Genomic DNA, 20465 nt, shown 5'->3' with positions numbered 1-20465 from the left:
CATAAGTAAGATCTCAATCTCAGCTCGGCTGCTGACCTCTTGGTCCTGGGGCCTGCTGCTGTCTAGCTGTGGTTCATTCTCGTTTAGGAGATAGCTGATGATTAATGTCATCCTCCTCTAAAAGTCACTGTCAGACTTGATCTTCATATTCTGAAACCTCCTCCCCCACATTGTCATCAAAAGTGTCTGTCTTGACCAAAATCAATTTCAAGGCCTTGTGTGCAATGAATCTTTTGGTTGTTGCAGAGATTTGGTTGTATTAGTAGTTATCACTGGGATAGCTATATTTATTTCCCCCCCCCCCCCCCCAAAAAAAAGAGGGAAAATGAAAAATGTGCGGGAATATGATAACAGGTGCAGGTGCGTGAATGTCGGTTTGACACACGCACAGCCACGCACGCGTGCGCTCACACACACACACACTATCAGCTGGCCAAGAGAGGAGGAGGACAGAGTTTAGGGACACAGGGCCTACAAGTTCCACACATTTATTAGACCTGGGTCCGATATAATATAAAAAAATAATTGTCATCACTGTGATCACAATTGTCATCACACGTTTTGATTTTTTTATCACAAGAAAGACGTTTTCTTGTGATAAAAAAATCAAAACGGGTCCCACAGACCTAAACCACACACAATTAAACATGCTTAATTGTGCCAAGTTTAAGTTTTACATCTGTCTGTGTAATAATAGTTATGATGATAATAATAATAACTTTATTCATATATAATATTTTAAAACATACATTTACAAAGTATTTCAGCAATAATAAAACAGTAATGCAAAACATAACTAGATATATATATACATAAATTATGTACCTACCTACATACATACATACCTGTATAATAACCAAGACAGGAAAACCGGACACATACTGGAAGGACATCTGTACAAAATATGGCCAGGGCCAGTACCATTTCTCCACTGGCAAACGACCAGGGGCCAAGAAATGGAAAAAGGCCTTGGAGCAAATAGATGCTTGCCCCCTGCAGAGCCACACAAAGGATCTGTTTGGGAGAAGGCTTCGGTGCTCCTGTGGGTTTCATAAGGTAGGTGAAATTATTTATTAAGTCATGATGATTCACTGTAGCATGTGCATTCATTTATTGAACAATATATATCTACACAATTAGAGAAAACTACTAGTGTTCTTAGTGTGGCCCTCTTTTTGTACCCCCCCCCCCCCCCCCCCCCCCCCCCAGCCAGCAGATCTGTCATCAGGCGCTGGCTCTAGTGAGGCAGGAGCAGTTGAGATGGAGGCAGGGCAAGTCCGAGTCTGCGCGGAGTTAGGCAGAGGAGGCATGGAGACAGGGAAAGGAGACACGGAGGCAGGGAGTATTGGAGACAACACAGAGGCAGGGAGATGAGACGCAGTGGCAGGACCATCAGTGGCAGGACCATCAGTGGCAGGACCATCAGTGGCAGGACCATCAGTGGCAGGACAGGGAGTGCAATGTTACAAGTGCAACGAGTTTGTGGAAGGAGAAAAATTCTCTGAACACCTGTCTGACCACCATACAGAGGAGATGTGTGACACCTGTGGGGCCAAGGTGCAGGGTACTGTTGGTCTTTTGAACCATATACAAGCGGCTCACTATTCAGCATTAATCTCACCGCAAAAGCCACCACTATTACCACCTAAGCAAGTGTCATCTCTGCTCCCCCCTTCAAGTAGCTCTGCAACACCACATCACACTGCAACTCCACTGAGACTAACTTTTGTTAATTGGAAAGGTTTTCTTCCTGAACAATTTCGTAAGGTTATCCAGGAAGCAGATCAGGTGTGGATTGCAAAATGCCTATATGAGCCCACAGGCCAGCTGAAAAGGAACATAAAAGCATGTTGGTTTCACCCACCACTGGAGCCCAAACCATCTCCTCCTGAGCCTGGGTGGTACTACCGGCAGAGGATGTTCATCTGGGCACCAATGAGGATGTGGGGGATTCCACTGAAATGCCCACAATGTTCCCGAAAAATGAACAGCTCTGGGATTTACAGAAAGGTCAGAGAGGTGATTGATGTGGACAGCCGCTACTACCTAGTGGGAGGGGACTATCCACGTTGCAGCAAGTGCTCTCAGCCTGTCTGCCCATGGAGCCAGGATATGCTCTCCCAGCTGGATGTGGCACACAGGAGCCTGTTCCCTGCTGTCCTCACAACACAGCTGGCTCTGGACCGGAAATGCATGACTTTCCTGAAGCCGAGGACCAGTGGTAACAGTTCCTCCTACCTCCAGTCTGCGATAGAGGAAGCGCACAGCGAGGAGTGGGCACGTCAGACCATCCGCTACCTCTCAGACTGTGAGCGCCATACGAAGATGGCTACCTTCGTCCCCTCCGCAGCTGTCTATAGTCCTCCACCACCCTTCAGGCCCCTTCCACTTGCCCGATGGTTTGAGACGGTCCACTCCAACGACATCCTCAGCCATCTGGATGAGATGAAGGGAGTGATCACCTCTACCTATGGTAGAATTCTTAAGATGGATTCAACAAAGAAGGTTAGGGTTTCAACAGTAAAAAAATATGGAAAATAGAACGTGTATAATTACAACAAACAGTTTGAAAGTAGTGTTTGTTTTACAGATCACCAAGAAGCTGGCTGGCGCTATTGGGGAAGAAAGGATGCGCATCAGGAGGACCATGGAGAGCATCCAGGAAGCCGAGTGGCTCTGCTCCTGGACAGCAGGCGGCAGAGAGGTGTTTGAGCACAATTTGCTCTCATTTTGGTTCAATACAAGTCATTGAATTAGACAGCACTCATCATTGTGACAAGTATTTATTAAGTGTAAATTATTTTATTGCAGTCCCTGTTCTTTATGACTTTACATCCTTGTTCACAGTCCAGTTCATATCATCTTTCTCTCCCACAGACTATACATGACTCATGGCCAAGCAGCCCAGGACCCTGAAGCACACAGGGTCAGTGAGTGTGTTTGCCTCAGACTCTTTAAAGAATTTGAGCAAGCACGCAACCGGCCACGGGACGCAAAGGGGAAAACAATGCCCATCCCTCAGTCCATTGTTAGTGCCTACAGCCATGTCAAACAGCTGCTGGAGGACAGCAGGGTTGTCCTGGGTCAGAGCAACTTGGTTTTGGTGCCAGTTAATAACACCACTGTCTCTCTATGGTGTGTGCTATTTCGTTTACCTTTCCCATACAATCAAGATAAACAGTATATAAAGATTTCACCTCAAGAAAAACCGCCAACTGCATGCTTGTATATGGTATAACCTTAGGGGGATATGCTCACATGTTTAAAATAATGAATGTTTGTCTTGTAGGCTGCTTAGGAGGGATAAAAGGAAGGACAGGGACATGCTGCTGCAAGGCACTTCACTTCCTAAACATGTGCACCTGGCCAAGGAGTCTCTCCCTCCAGCAAATGCACTTCCGGCTGCCCCTGTGCCCCAGCATGAAGTGATAACTTTTGCAGAGCCTGAAAACCACGAGGGGGAAGCTTTCCCCCGCAAGCGCACTCTGACAGCAAACAGGCCTGTGTTTTATCCACCATTTCCTCCTCCCCCATTCCCTCCACAATTTGGGCCATTCCACCAAGCTCCTCCATTCCACCAAGCTCCTCCATTCCACCAAGCTTCTCCTTACCAGCAAGCTCCTCCATTCCACCAAGCTTCTCCATTCCACCAAGCTTCTCCTTACCAGCAAGCTCCTCCATTCCACCAAGCTTCTCCATTCCACCAAGCTCCTCCGTTCCTGCAAGCTCCTCCTCACCAGCAACCTCCTGCTCACCAGCAAGCTCCTCCTCACCAGCAACCTCCTGCTCACCAGCAAGCTCCTCCTCACCAGCAACCTCCTGCTCACCAGCAAGCTCCTCCTCACCAGCAACCTCCTGCTCACCAGCAAGCTCCTGCTCACCAGCAAACGTGCCTTCCATCTGAGCCAAGGCAACGTGCCTGGAGACTACATAAAGCTGCCCAGGAAGATGAGGAGCTAGCGACGAGGGGGGAGCCACCACGGAAACGGCTGGCAAAGGAAAAGTATCATTACACCTGCGAGGAGTGTGGCCTGGATAAAAATAAAGGGACTGGACACACCCAGCTGAAGGGGCGGTGGTACTGTCCAGCCTCAGGACTGACCCTGGATCAGTGGAAGGACAGTTTACGTTAAGTGTCTGTCTGTCTGCCTGTCTGTCTGTCTGTCTGCCTGTCTGTCTGTCTGTTCGCAGATGATTGCTCGTCTGTTACTGTGTTATTATTGTTAGTAATAAAGTTTGATAATTTTACTTGAATCAAGAACAGCCTTCACATTTTTATTTAATTTCCCTTTGCAAAACAGGGCGACAGTGAGTGTGAGTGACATCCATTTAATGCAATTGTCAAAAGTGAAGCCGGAATTACTTGGAGAATTATTTTACATTTATTAATAAAACCCAACACTCTTTGTCTCAACCAAAGATTTTTTTTAAATACTTTCTTTGCTCGATTTGGAATTTGTTTCATTCACTTGTGTTGCACAAATAGTGATACAGATAGATAGCTAGTCTCTCAAATAATTGAGTGTACCAAAAAAAGAGGGGAAAAATGATGGGAGACTTATTTACATTTACAGTTATACACATTTTGTGTGCTGCCCCCTACAGTAGGCTTTAGTAACGTCCAAAGCACTGTGGTATGTTGGGGTATTGCCACAATACAGGTTCGAATCCCACAAGAAACATGAAAATTAAACGGATGATAAACCTTGCAATAAGTGCAGAGGTGTGTGTAAACAATGTTGAGAAGATAAGAGAATAGAGAAAAGTGGATATAGTGTACGTTTTTTCTCCTTTTCTTTTTGAACCCCGCCTCCAAGGGAAACTGCGGTCTTAACGCAGCACTTTAAAGGCCAAGCGTCGTTGCCGTGATGGCTCGAGCGAGCAGTGTTGATGACTTCACGCTGTCGTTCCGACCATATATTGTGGCTGGAGTCGATGCGCCAGTCGTTGCAGTCTTTTCAGTCACAGAGGTGTCGCTGCTACGGGAAGGTTACCGCTAACGACTCCACAACTAGGAAAATGGAGAAGAAAACAAGAGCAGGAAGAGTAGCACTGTCATCAATGATCAGCATTCTCACCTCTGCTTACATAATAGCTGATGAGCCTCCAGAATTTGAAATTTCAAGAGGCATGATGATGCCCATCTCACCTCCAAATTCCTGAGCATTCTCACCCATTACTTACATAATAGCTGATCAGCCTCCAGAAGTTGAAATTTCAATAGGCATGATGATGCCCATCTCACCTCCAAATTGCTGAGCATTCTCACCCATTACTTACATAATAGCTGAGACTGCAGAAGTTGAAATTTCAATAGGTGTGTTATCACCATTATAGTCTGATGTGGTACTTAGAATACTGTTTTGATTTTCTCACCCATCTTAGGCCTAAATGTGAATAGCCCCCCTTCAAATAGCCTGATATGAATCCAGTTTGCTTCGGTCAAAAGCCCTGTCCTGTTGTCCTATGATACGGTACCGGGGGTTTGAAAAATCTGCATAAGGGTTGTGAGTGAGGATAGCTGTATAAGGTGATATCCTGTATAACTGGCTTGCTCATTTCTGTGCTTGCACAGCAGCCTGATAAGGAAATATCTCTGAGAACAACATGTTGTAAAACTAGGACCGCACCCACAACGGTCTTCTGAAAGTAACGCCTTATACCAGTACACACACGCACACACATAGAGGAAGAGATAAGATATTGACGCACACACATCTCATAAGGCGGAGACTGAACTCAAGTCTATATAACATCACACCCCTAGACAAAGACAGAGCTTTTCCGTACTTTGTGCTGTTCGCATGCATTGTACTGAACTGCTCTCCGCACTTTGCAAACTGCGCAAATAAAACTGTGTTGATTCTTATATCGTCTCCTCTGTCTTCCTCCTTCACTGCATCAACGGACTCGGAAAGAGGTACAGGTTGACCTCAACAATTTTGGGGGCTCGTCCGGGATGTGGTGAGGAGAGGACGGAGTTCATTCGGATAAAAGATTCCTTCACGGTGACAGAGACGGGACACGTGCCGGCACGTTAACACAGAGGTAAGCAGAACCTGTTTTATCAAACTCTGCACATTGAATATTTTAAAACAACGTGTCCTGTCCTGAAACTGGTGGTTGAATCAGCAAAAGACGATAAGAATTAATGTCGATAACTGCGTGAAACTATAAGAGAAAAGTGAATATAAAAGAGGATAAAACAGACTGTCTTTGGTCGTGGCGGACCCCACCGGTTGCCTGACGAGGAACCGGAAGCCTGAGAGGCTGCTGGGTTAGAGTCCCGGGGAGGTGAAGACACCCCGAATTCTACTGGGTTTGAGTCCCTGGGGTTAGAGTCCCCTAAAGTAGTATACTCTACGGAGTTGGGTTAGAGTCCCTTGAGGTTATACTCCTCATAAATTCTTGAAGTCTGTTTGGGGTTAGAGTCCCCTAAAGTAGTATACTCTACGGAGTTGGGTTAGAGTCCCTTGAGGTTATACTCCTCATAAATTCTTGAAGTCTGTTTGGGGCTAGAGTCCCCTATACTAGAGTACAGGAACAGGGTTCCTGAGGTATTTTTCTATAAGTGCATTTTGAAAAAGTTTGTGAAGATTTTAACGTGCTTTGTGTGTTTTGTATTTGTTTGAGAGAAATAAGGAGAAGCGGGCTGTGGGAAAAATAAAATTCTGAGGTGTCTAAAGGTGAATGGGTACATAAAACGGTGTCTTGACAAACTCGACAATCAGACAGAGGAAACCTAACGGTGATAACGTAATCTGTCTGAGCCATCGAAACCTAGCGGTGCTAACATAAGTGGCTTGGTTTGTCAAAAGGGTCAGTTGCTCGGGTGTTATGCCATACAAACTGACTGGCCGTTAATAAATCATCACCTTACAAGGCCTGTTGCTCGGACGTACGTCATACAAACCGGCTGGCCTCAGAATTTAGAAAAAGAGAAGTAAAATGGAGGGAGAGTTTGACAGGGAAATAGATGATGGGGGATGGGGCCCAGGTATGGGTGCCTGGAGGCCCCTCGAGCTGCAGTTAGAGAATACGTTAAAAGCAGCAGGGGCAGTGTTACCTAAAAAGGGTAGGGACAGGAAATTAGCCGACATAAAGGGACAAGTGGAACAATTGGTGAGATATAAGGGCAAGAAAATGTCAGACCCCGGTCCGTTAGGGGCCTGGTTGTGGGAAAAGGAGAAAGAATGTAAGGTGAGGAAAGAAGAGCTGGCAGAGCAGGGACAAAAGGCAGGTGTGCTGCAACGTTCGAAATTAAAAAAGGAGGCGAAAGAGCAGGAGGAGCGACGACGGGGCTGGTCTGAGCTGGCGGTCTTCTGGCAAAGTGTGAGACATCTCCATGAGAACGCAGGAAAACCAGGAGGCAAACAAATGGTAACTGCACCTGACACTCCTACATGCCCACCTCCATATGCACCGCCTGCTGCACCGACACCAGGGTTATATCCCACACTATATGTGACTAGTGGTACACTTCAGGTTGGATCCTCAGAAGAGACACTTGTAAGTGACAGTGTGACTGAAGCAGGTGCAGCCACACCTACAGCATCAACCGCTGAGACTTCAGTAAGGACAGGGACGACGTCCAAATCCTCTTATAACCCCTTCACAGGTGATAACCTTTCGGCACCCCCAGACCCATTCTCGCAGAGACGGGCAAGGGAACAGGCTCCACAGCCCACGGTAGAACGAGAAGTCACACCACAGCCACGGAGGCAGGTCATGAGGGGAAGTGAGATTTCAGATTGTGAGGAGGAAGCAGAAGCAGCAGGGACAGCTTCTTTTCAAGGAAAGGGACAGTGGGAAGGTGAAAGACAAGAAGTACCAGTAAGTTTTAGCTTGGCAGGATCATGGAGGGAAGAGGAGGAAGATTCAGCCGTCAGGAAAGAGAGAGAGCTAGATGAGTTATGTCGGAGAGAGATAGAAGAGCTCTGTCAAAAAAGGGACGGACTGGTGAGAAGTGTAGAGAAAGGAATGAAGGCGGCAGAGGAACTGACAGATACGATAGGCAGAAGAGTTAGCCAGCGCCGACGTGGTGGGACAATCCTTCCGGTCACAATGTACCCACTAACAGCAGTACCAGGACAAGGTGACCGGTACTGACCATTTACTATAGGGGACATACAGGCCATAGTGGAGAAATTACCACCTGTAGCCGAGGGTGGAAATTTGTGGCTCAGCAAATTGGATTCTCTGACGGCAGGACAGAAATTGGCATTGGGGGACTTTAGAGCTATTGCAGGACGATGCATGACGGGTGGGGACATGAGAGAAATTGAGACTATCGCTCATACAGACAGGGTGACAGATGACACCCCTTTCACGCATCATAGCACTGAAATAGGGAAAGCTATGAGAGAAAAATATCCACTACCTAACGCCACCGTAATGCCAAAGATGAGATGGGACCCCAAACAAAATCCCAGGGAGTATGTGGATCAGAGCAAGGATTTATGGTTGAAACACACAGGATGCCACCCAGGGAGAGCTGGAGCTCAGAGGGAGTGGTTTAGACAGGCTATACTGGATGGAGTGCCGGAGAATGTCAAAATAGCCATGGTTAATAACCCGGACATGCTCGGTGCTGAATCACATGTCTGGGAGAAACACTTAATTCACCATCTCACCCGTGCACAAGATAATACACAGAAAGAACAGGATGACTTAAAAGAATTGCAGGTTCAGCTGTTAAAATTACAATTAACGGAAGCCAGACAGAAATGTAATGATAAAGATAAAAAACAAAAAGGGGAAGCTGCGAGGGTCATGTTGGCTGCCGAGCCACCACAGGTTCCTGATTTATTTCCGGTCCCACCATGGGTACCGCAGCCCCCATCAGGCGGGAGAAGACATGGGGGAGGACCAATGCGGGGTGGAGGCTTTGGGGGAAGAGGTCGGGGACTAAGGGGCGGTACAGGAAGAGGACAGTCAGGGGAGACTCGTTGTTGTTATCTCTGTGGAGACCCTAATCATTGGATAAGAAGCTGCCCACATAATCCAAGAGCACAGAAAGGTGTGGATAGTGGTCCTCCTGGGAGAGGCAGGGGTCGCGGCTCCGGACCTCCTGTTACTGCACCTATGTATCCTCAGCAGCCTTGGGGAGCAGCTGCTGCTGGTCAGTTCCCATTGTGGGACAATGGGGAGAACCCTGACCAGTCCGGTCAGTATTGACACACCCCACAGAGACTCTCAGACAGCATCACTACGGCAGAACCGATGCTGTCAGTTCAGATTGTGAAAAAAGATCTGCCTTTCTTGGTTGACACCGGAGCCACATGTTCCACATTGAAAGCTGTACCATCTGGTTCCCTGTCATCACGTACCATCACGCTTATGGGCTTCTCTGGGGAGAAAAAGACACTGCCGTTCACTAAGCCGCTACTCACCCAGGTGGGAAAACAGACTGTGACACATCCATTTGTACATTCACCTTCTGTACCGATGAACTTGCTGGGAAGAGATCTCCTGATAAAACTGGGGGCCACGATACTCTGCAGCGCCGATGGCCTGGTTGTTGTCATGCCTGATGGATCTCATTTGCCGTGCTCTGGACCGATGGAGAACATCACTGGTCAATATCTTGTGCAGCCAGTGAATGAACAATACGCGGACATATACTGGGGTCTATTACAGCCGGAAACATCTGAGCGGCGTGGTATCCTCTCGGCTTACCTCCAGTGGAAACCCTGGATTTCCCAACTCGAACCCTATGTCTCACCTCCAGATTCCCCCCATGTTACTCTATTCTATGATGGGTTACAGACAGATTGGTATCAGGAAAATTTTCAGGACCAACTTGAAGGTCGAGATTGGCAAATTAAGACACATAATATTTATGTGGCGCCTGAAGGCGTGGCGGCAGGTGTTGCCCTGACCTCTGCACAACTTCCCTGGTATATGATGGCAGAAGAAGCGGCCCCACATGTATCATTGGCATTACACCCACAGCATCAGGCAAAAGAGCTAGGGAGTATTGTTAAACGGGCACTCCTACAATCCGATTGGGTAAATACACAACTTCCACAAGTTCAGTATTCTGCGCAAGCTCGCACATATCGCATTCAGGTTTCAGGGGAAGATACAGTCACATTAGAGCATGCACAGATCTCTAGACATCATGGCCGTGAACGTACAGATCACGTGGAGGCGGCAGCTCTACTCGCCAGCCTCCCTGAACACCTATGAGCACAGGGTCCGACAGATGTTGGACAAGTTAAGTACAAGCCCATTACATTCCAGGTGCGTGAGGGTCCCCCTATTTGGATAAGGCAGTATCCTCATAAACCTCAGGCGGAAGAAGGACTTAGGGACACTATTGATGGCCTGTTACAAAAGGGGGTGTTAGAACCCTCGTCCTCAGAGTGGAACACACCCATTTTACCTATTGAAAAGAAAGGGACAGGTAAATATCGCATGGCACATGACCTACGGGCAATCAACGATATTCTCCTCACTCCTACAGTTCCTGTTCCGAATCCATATGTGGCTCTAACCAATTTGGATCCTAAACATGAGTGGTTTACCTGCATTGACTTGGCTAATGCATTCTTTTGTCTTCCCTTGGCGGAAGACTGCAGGCACATTTTCTCGTTTTCGTATCAGCACAAGCAGCTACAGTACACCAGGCTGCCACAAGGGTTCGCTTTGTCCCCAGGGATTTTTAACCAGGTTCTAAAAGATATCCTGAGTGATTGCCCACTACCAGAGCAGGTGACTCTCGTTCAGTATGTAGATGATTTGTTGTTGGCAGCGCCCACTGCGGCTCTGTGTTTGGAAGCAACTAAAAATGTCCTTTTACATCTTGCAAGAACAGGGTTCAAGGTCAGCAAAGCCAAACTTCAGGTTGCACGGCGGCAGGTAGCGTTTTTGGGCAGGCAAATTTCCCAAAAAGGAGCAGGGCTCTCCCCTCAGCACAGGTCTACTATTCTCCATCACTCTAAGCCAGTGAAGGTAAAGGACATGTTGTCTTTCTTAGGGTTGACGGGCTATAGTAGGACTTACATAGCCAATTACACCGGCTTAACTAGACCTCTGCGGGCCCTAGTGAAAGAACAAGGCATGCGCAACCTGTCAGCGACCCTGAATTGGACTCAGGAGGCGGAGGAAGCCTTTATTGCACTAAAACAGGCCCTCTCCACAGCAGCAGACCTGGCTATACCCGATTATAGCTTACCATTCTACTTGGATGTCTCTGGAACAGAACTTTGCACTAATGGCGTCCTGTTCCAGAGAAAAGGGGGTGAGAGAGTAGTACTAATGTATATCAGTGTGATGCTAGACAATATGGAAAAGCGCCATCCTATGTGTACACAACAGGCAGCAGGGATAGCAAAGCTCATTCAAAAAACTGCACACATTGTCATGGGACATCAACTGCACATTCTGACCACACATAGCGTTGTGGCCTATGTGAACTCACAGACTTTTACGCTGACTGCTCTGAGACAAAGACGACTGAGCAAAATTCTCGAGGCACCAAACCTGACTTTCACTCATGAAGGCATAAACATGGCAGATCAGCTAGGAACAGGTGAGCCACATGAGTGTACGGACAGAGTGCAGAAAGAGGAGAAAGTACGACTGGACCTACAAACAGAACCGATACCAGGGGCCAGAGAACTGTACACAGACGGCTGTTGCTTCAGGGATGAACGAGAAGGACTGAAAGCAGCATATGCAGTTGTAGAAGACGTGCAAGGGGAACTGATCACACGACAAACAGAGAGACTGGAAGGACAGCAGTCAGCACAAAGAGCAGAAGTACTGGCAGTAATAGCAGCACTGAGGCTAGGGGAAGGGCAGGAAGTAAACATTTACACAGATTCAGCCTATGCAGCAGGAGCAGTACATGTGGAACTGAAACAGTGGTTGAGGGCTGGATTTCTAACCGCAACAAATAAACCCATCAGACATGAGGCAGAAATGAAAGAGCTAGCGGAGGCCCTACTACTCCCGAGCAAAGTAGCTGTTATCAAATGTAAGGGCCATGAGAAAAATGACTCACCTACAAAAAAGGGAAACGACGCAGCAGATATGGCAGCTAAAACCGCGGCAGGATATGTGGTGAAGGCGATCCTCATGTGCGCTGAGACATAGAAAGACACAGACATGACCGCACTGATAGCTGAGCAAGCTGCGGCCTCTCCACAAGAAAAGACATTATGGAAAGCGAGAGGGGCGACAGAAGTACACGGCCTCTGGAGGGGCCCAGATGGACGACCTATACTACCTCCAGGGATCAGACAGACAGCGTTGGCGGAGGCACATGGAGTGGGACATGTGGGGGTAGCTCAAATGATGAGAAATCTAGAGCACTGGTGGCATCCATACCTAAAGGACATGGCCAAACATTTTGTGGGGTCATGCGAGGAGTGTCTAAAGTACAATGTCAGATCAACAGTGAAACCACACCCTGGACGTTATCCATTGGAGGTAAAGCCAGGGAAAGAAATCATCATTGATTACACAGACATGATCACACCGGTGAAAGGGTATAGGTATATTCTGATGTGTGTGGACGCATATTCAGGATGGCCTGAAGCATGGCCTACCAAGAAAGAGGATGGTAAGTCGGTAATAAAATTTCTGATCAACCATTATATCCCCAGGTATGGATTTCCAGAAAGGATCAGGTCAGACAACGGCACTCACTTCAAAAACCAAGAGTTGCAACAGGTTGAGGCCATGCTAGGGCTAAAACACAAGTTTGGTACTGTCTACCATCCACAATCACAGGGTAAGGTTGAGAGAATGAATCAGACAGTGAAGAGCAAATTGGCTAAAATCTGTGCACAGACCAAAATGAATTGGCTAGATGCGTTGCCCTTAGCCTTAATGTCCATCAGGAGCTCTGTTAATCAGTCCACAAGGTTTACACCACATGAGCTCCAGACAGGGAGAGCTTTTCCTGGACCTCAATCTAAGTTGCCAGGAACAGGACATATTGAACAACACCTAACCCACAAAATGTATTTCCATGAACTCCAAAGTCTCGTTGCAGAATTTTCAAAGCAGGTGGCGAGTAGCAGAGGAGAGGGCCAACCAGCGCCGGCTCCAGAGGCTGAGTGGGTATTGCTGAGGGTCATCAAAAGAAAGTGGTCGGAGCCAAGGTGGACAGGGCCCTATCAGGTGACCGAGAGGACCTCCCACGCAGTCCGAGTCAAAGGGAAAGGTGATACGTGGTTCCATTGGAGCCAGTGTGCGGCAGCCGAGGAACCTCAACGCTCCCTAGCAGCGACTCACCAGGCGCTGAAAGATTTGCACACTGTACCAGCTGGTACAGAGGAAAAGACCACCAACCAACAAGGGGCAGAATAATCCCCTGGTGGCATTTTGCAGGCAGAAGTAGTACACTTCTGCCTCCTTGCAACGACATCATTTACGAGCAGGAAGGGTGTTAGACCCGGGCTCCAACTCAACCCTCATCTGGAAACGTCAGCCCTCACCCTCTTCATATTACCAGCGACTGATTTTCCTTAAAGAGCACCCGGAGTTGTGCTTCTCAGAAGAACGGGACCAGATGACGTCATCGCAGTTGAATTCGTTTATTTTGGATTTGTTATACTCATAATCGTGTTTGCTGGGGCTTTGCTTAAACTTGCTCTTACAGGTCATACCAAGTTATAATCATTGCAGTATCACTCTTATGTTATCTTTTTAATAATGTGTGCTATTTGCTAAGGAGTTGGGTAATGTTGACAAACTATAAGGTTTAAAGCTCCTCTAGGGGTAACCCCGCCTAGAGCACCCTGACGGATAAGGTCTGACTTACCAAGAAAGTTTTGCTTGCTATTTTTATCATACTTGAGACACAGTGAAACATATTAGAATGTTATTGTTTGGGAGTTGGAAAATTCTCACATGTTGTGTAGCCATCACGTGCGTGATTGTCCCCCTGATCTTCTGGTTATGTGAACCCAGTCCTGCACACAAACGACCCAAACGACAAACTCAAAAACAAGATTTTTGTCTGAACCAATATGGCGGCTTGGAGTTGAATTACACAGTAGGCTCCACCACAGCGTTTCAATTCGATTTGTGCGACGTTATTAAATGCGGAGGCAATGCAGCGGGTTGGAGAGGATATGATGTTTATCTCTGTGCTGACTCCTTTGTAAGTGAAGATTGCGCAAGGCGCCGAACGCCAGGTGGCTCCACGTGGTGGAAGCGTCTGTGCCACTCGTGGGGTCAGGCGGTGGGTTATACAGGGCCATGGACGCCCACTTATACGTATGGGAATGCAACCAAAGCTGCGAAAGTCGCCTTAGCCAGAGAAGGATGGGTTAATGATAAGCAAGGTCTGAACCCTCTCATGTTATAAATTGATAAAATGACAGGCGGATTTCACCCGGAAGGGCAAAATCATGACAAAACAGTGTATTTCATTCTCGGGGTGGAGACCTCAGGTAATGACCCTCAGGCTTTTGTAAAAGTCAATTTCATCACACCACCAGTCAATTTAACTAGCACCCCTTCGCCAGACACAACTGTAAACCCACCAGTTGGACAGGATAAGAAACTGGCCGAATCGGTAATCCAAGACAGAAATTCTAAGTTTAAGGTAATTGACTTTTCTCAACTGAAACCCGCAGATGTAGTGCGTATGGCCACTGGCGTCTCAGAGGAAAATTTATGGCTATCTTGGGTAGCTCAAACTGCTCAGGAAAATAGTAAAGGAGATTGCGTGGCCTGTGCGTCTGCGCGCCCTAAACTGGTTACCGTCCCAGCTCCTCTAATTACTAATGACACATCAGGGTATCAATGTATGATGAATCTCACTTGGGGCAGAGATACAAGCTGCCAGACTCTGGGCAGTCTTTTCCCACCAATTAGCAACAAGACTATAGTTGGCCCATTTACGCCAGAGAAGGGTAATGGTTCGTATGTGTGCTTTAACATTACAACCCCGCGCTGCAGGGTTAATCATACCAAGCCATCACCCGATGTTCAGTTAGGCGCTATAGATCCCTCATGGTGTCGGGGGATGAGGCCAGGTAATGAATTAGGAGGGTGGGCGAGAGCAGGATTGTATTTCTATTGTGGTCAACCTAAATTACATGTCAGGGTCCCACCTCACAGCAGGGGGGTTTGCGCGATGGTCAGATTACGTACTCCTCTTATCCTGTTAGGAGATAGGTTAAGACATTTACATGGGGAACGGGACAGCAGTGCGGCTTTGACTCGCCGACGACGTCGCCATATTCTTACACGGCGCAGCACACACAATTTTGATTTATCAGTTGATAACCCCACCTACGTGGATGCTATAGGAGTACCACGTGGAGTTCCTAACGAATTTAAATTGGCGGATCAAGTTGCGGCAGGATTCGAGAATATTCCTATTATAGCGGCCTTCTTTCCGGTGACTCCGAATAAAAATGTGGATCGGATTAATTATGTACATTATAACGTGTTGCGACTGACCAATTTGACCAGGGATGCTGTTGCAGGTTTGGCAGAACAGACCGCTCCCACCTCGCTCATGGCGGTGCAAAATAGGATGGCCTTAGACATGTTGTTAGCGGAAAAAGGTGGTGTTTGTGCCATGTTTGGTGATATGTGTTGCACATTTATCCCCAATAATACGGCTCCAGATGGTTCGGTATCGAAAGCCCTACAAGGTTTGCGCACGCTCTCTAAAACAATGCATGAACACTCGGGGATTGACAATCCGCTGGATGAATGGCTGACCAAGGTGTTTGGGAAATGGAAGACTCTGATAATGTCACTTTTTGTATCTCTTGCTATATTCGTCGCTATTTTGGTGACTTGTGGTTGCTGCTGTATCCCATGTATCCGTTCACTTGCCATTAGACTTATAACTACCACTATAGAGGGGAAGGCTCCCTCCCCTTTGGTAATGCCACTGCTGAACCCTCCCGATCCTGATATAGATGAAGATGATATCATCAGAATGTCGGAGATTGTGTGATCATCTTGTTGTTATCAAAAGGGGGCGTGGGGTTTTTCAATTTATTTTTAGTCATGTATTGTTACTCAGCCATTTGTGTGATCTCTTAATAGAGATCAAAAGGGGGTATTGTGAGTGAGGATAGCTGTATAAGGTGATATCCTGTATAACTGGCTTGCTCATTTCTGTGCTTGCACAGCAGCCTGATAAGGAAATATCTCTGAGAACAACATGTTGTAAAACTAGGACCGCACCCACAACGGTCTTCTGAAAGTAACGCCTTATACCAGTACACACACGCACACACATAGAGGAAGAGATAAGATATTGACGCACACACATCTCATAAGGCGGAGACTGAACTCAAGTCTATATAACATCACACCCCTAGACAAAGACAGAGCTTTTCCGTACTTTGTGCTGTTCGCATGCATTGTACTGAACTGCTCTCCGCACTTTGCAAACTGCGCAAATAAAACTGTGTTGATTCTTATATCGTCTCCTCTGTCTTCCTCCTTCACTGCATCAACGGACTCGGAAAGAGGTACAGGTTGACCTCAACAGGGTCCAAAGTAGAATCTATTTACAACCTATCAACACTGCAAAGGGAAAAAAAAAAGTCTAGCTTCTTCTGGAGCAAACATTCTACTTTTTATTGTTTTGATGATGCGGAGTGTCCTACATCTACCACAAGGCAGAATTTCTGGGTGTTGCCACCAAGATTCAAGCGTTTATTGTCATATATACAGTGCATGTTAGAAACACATTCCTGTACAATGAGATTCTTGTTGAGCCCTTTTCACCACTTGCATGCTGCAGATCATGCCTAGTTTCTTCTCAATTGCTTTGCGTGATTCAAAACATTCCTTTAAAAGGCACCTCAAATGGGACACAAAACTCTTATTTTGCTCCTTGGCTACGGTAGTCTTTTCAAATGACGACTGTATCTGTCCCATCGAAATTCCTCGTTAGTATAATGGTCAGTATCTCCGCCTGTCACGCGGAAGATCGGGGTTCCATTCCCCGACGGGGAGAGCTAGGACTTTTATCACATGCCTCCCACCAAGTATAATCTAATTCACCCACCATCAGCCAAGTTCCCTCTTGCAAACAGTCACCTCCCTTACAAATCACTCAAGACCAGCAGCTCTTACACCAGCCTTCAATACATGCTGTCATCTCATATTCAACTATCTTACACTTGTTTGCTTTTATCAAAGCACTTTGGAAGGCATTTCACTTGGCACCAAATGTATTGCCACCACGAGAAGCCTGGCCTGCAGGGACTATCTTCCCCCTAACCTCTCCTTCATACCACTTTTCCATAAAGCTCACTTCCAAGTACCTTGTCCAACAACATAAAACCTGTTGTTTCATTCTTGTCTTGTCCAAAGCCAACAAGGACTTCCCCCTAACCTCTCCTTCATACCACTCTTCCATAAAGCTTACTTCCAAGTACTTTGTCCAACAACAGAAAACCTGTGGTTTCATTCTTGTCTTGTCCAAAGCCAACAAGGACTTTGCATACCAGGGACGATCTGTCGAGGTCTTTTGTCACGACCAGTGTTTTGTTTTCAGACGATTTTTCCACAAAAATGACAGAAAAACAGGAGGTTTTACGGTGGTGTTGAGTACATGCCAAAATGTTAATATGTAACAATAACTTGAGTTGTGGACAAAGGATTCTCATGCACCAAGCCCCTTCCCTGCGATTCAGAGCGGTCCTAAGACATCAGAGTAACATGACGGCACAAAGAATGTTGCTGTAAACTAGATGATATAGCGCTAGCCACGCATGGAGTAAACGTGGTTTGCCTTGCCAGTGAAAACCATTCTCCAGGAGAAGTGTGAAATGTCAGAAGTGGGATTTGAACCCACGCCTCCAGGGGAGACTGCGACCTTAACGCAGCGCCTTAGACCGCTCGGCCATCCTGACCATGAAAGGGATTCTTGCACAATAGTGTCGGCGGGCCCAGGGATCATTCGAGTGAATATGTGGATCTGCATGGTGTTCAAGTGTCTTGGCTGTTGTTTAAGAGGACTCCTGAGGCAAACAAATAGTAGGCATAGCATTTGGAAGCAAGAACTCTTCAGATGTAAAACGGCTGCAACAATCTTTAAACTGGACGACACAGTGCCAGAATAGCAATACAACATAGCATAGCCAAGCAAGGAGTGAAGTTGGGTTGCCTCACCAGTGAAAACCATTCTCTTGGAAAAGGTTGCTTTGTCAGAAGTGGGATTTGAACCCACGCCTCCAGGGGAGGGAGGAGGGATCATTCGAGTGAATATGTGGGTCTACGTGCTGTTCATGTGTCTTGGCTGTTGTTTAAGTTGTTTAATAATCACAATAATGTCACGTGTACATAAAATCATTTGAGAAATTAAACAGGGGGAAAAAGAGAGCAAAGTGAGGAAAGGTGTGACAAATGAGGTCCCCCAGCAGTCTAAGCCTATAGCAGCTTGGGCAACATGGGATGTTTCAGGATTACCTGAGCCATCCCTAACTATAAGCTTTATCAAAAAGCATTTGGAAGCAAGAACTCTTCAGATGTAAAACGGCCGCAATAATCTTTAAACTAGACGATACAGTGCCAGTTTAGCAATACAACGTAGCATAGCCAAGCAAGGAGTGAACTTGGGTTGTCTTGCCAGTGAAAATCATTCTGTTGGAGAAGTTTGCATTGTCAGAAGTGGAATTTGAACCCCGCCTCCAAGGGAAACTGCGGTCTTAACGCAGCACTTTAAAGGCCAAGCGTCGTTGCCGTGATGGCTTGAGCGAGCGGTGTTGATGACTTCACGCGGTTGTCCCGACCATATATTGTGGCTGGAGTCAATGCGACAGTCGTTGCAGTCTTTTCAGTCACAGAGGTGTCGCTGCTACGGGAAGGTTACCGCTAAGAACTCCACAACGAGTAAAATGGAGAAGAAAACAATGCCCCCGTCAAGAGCAGGAAGAGTAGCACTGTCATCAATGATCAGCATTCTCACCTCTGCTTACATAATAGCTGATGAGCCTCCAGAATTTGGAATTTCAAGAGGCATGATGATGCCCATCTCACCTCCAAATTCCTAAGCATTCTCACCCATTACTTACATAATAGCTGATCAGCCTCCAGAAGTCGAAATTTCAATAGGCGTGATGATGCCCATCTCACCTCCAAATTCCTGAGCATTCTCACCTATTACTTACATAATAGCTGAGACTGCAGAAGTTGAAATTTCAATAGGTGTGTTATCACCATTATAGTCTGATGTGGTACTTAGAATACTGTTTTGATATTCTCACCCATCTTAGGCCTAAATGTGAATAGCCCCCCTTCAAATAGCCTGATATGAATCCAGTTTGCTTCGGTCAAAAGCCCTGTCCTGTTGTCCTATGATACGGTACCGGGGGTTTGAAAAATCTGCATAAGGGTCCAAAGTAGAATCTATTTACAACCTATCAACACTACAAAGGGAAAAAAAAGTCTACCTTCTTCTGGAGCAAACATTCTACTTTTTATTGTTTTGATGATGCGGAGTGTCCTACATCTACCACAAGGCAGAATTTCTGGGTGTTGCCACCAAGATTCAAGCGTTTATTGTCATATATACAGTGCATGTTAGAAACACATTCCTGTACAATGAGATTCTTGTTGAGCCCTTTTCACCACTTGCATGCTGCAGATCATGCCTAGTTTCTTCTCAATTGCTTTGCGTGATTCAAAACATTCCTTTAAAAGGCACCTCAAATGGGACACAAAACTCTTATTTTGCTCCTTGGCTACTGTAGTCTTTTCAAATAACGACTGTATCTGTCCCATCGAAATTCCTCGTTAGTATAATGGTCAGTATCTCCGCCTGTCACGCGGAAGATCGGGGTTCCATTCCCCGACGGGGAGAGCTAGGACTTTTATCACATGCCTCCCACCAAGTATAATCTAATTCACCCACCATCAGCCAAGTTCCCTCTTGCAAACAGTCACCTCCCTTACAAATCACTCAAGACCAGCAGCTCTTACACCACCCTTCAATACATGCTGTCATCTCATATTCAACTATCTTACACTTGTTTGCTTTTATCAAAGCACTTTGGAAGGCATTTCACTTGGCACCAAATGTATTGCCACCACGAGAAGCCTGGCCTGCAGGGACTATCTTCCCCCTAACCTCTCCTTCATACCACTCTTCCATAAAGCTCACTTCCAAGTACTTTGTCCAACAACAGAAATCCTGTGGTTTCATTCTTGTCTTGTCCAAAGCCAACAAGGACTTTGCATACCAGGGACGATCTGTCGAGGTCTTTTGTCACGACCAGTGTTTTGTTTTCAGACGATTTTTCCACAAAAATGACAGAAAAACAGGAGGTTTTACGGTGGTGTATAGTACATGCCAAAATGTTAATATGTAACAATAACTTGAGTTGTGGACAAAGGATTCTCATGCACCAAGCCCCTTCCCTGCGATTCAGAGCGGTCCTAAGACATCAGAGTAACATGACGGCACAAAGAATGTTGCTGTAAACTAGATGATATAGCGGTAGCCACGCATGGAGTAAATGTGGTTT

General features: G+C 46.6%; 1 non-coding gene across 1 annotated transcript; it reads right to left on the bottom strand.

Moving 5' to 3' along the window:
* Positions 1 to 17769: 17769 nt before the first annotated feature.
* On the bottom strand, positions 17770 to 17852 carry trnal-aag (transfer RNA leucine (anticodon AAG)). The gene has a single exon. It is a non-coding gene; the product is annotated as a tRNA-Leu (tRNA).
* Between the last annotated feature and the right edge of the window lie 2613 nt (positions 17853 to 20465).

Source organism: Leuresthes tenuis, unplaced genomic scaffold (assembly GCF_036924035.1).
Source record: "Leuresthes tenuis unplaced genomic scaffold, fLeuTen1.0.hap1 SCAF_9, whole genome shotgun sequence".
NCBI lineage: Eukaryota > Metazoa > Chordata > Actinopteri > Atheriniformes > Atherinopsidae > Leuresthes > Leuresthes tenuis.
The sequence above is the reverse complement of the archived record's forward strand: the minus strand, read 5'-3'. Positions and strand labels throughout refer to the sequence as shown.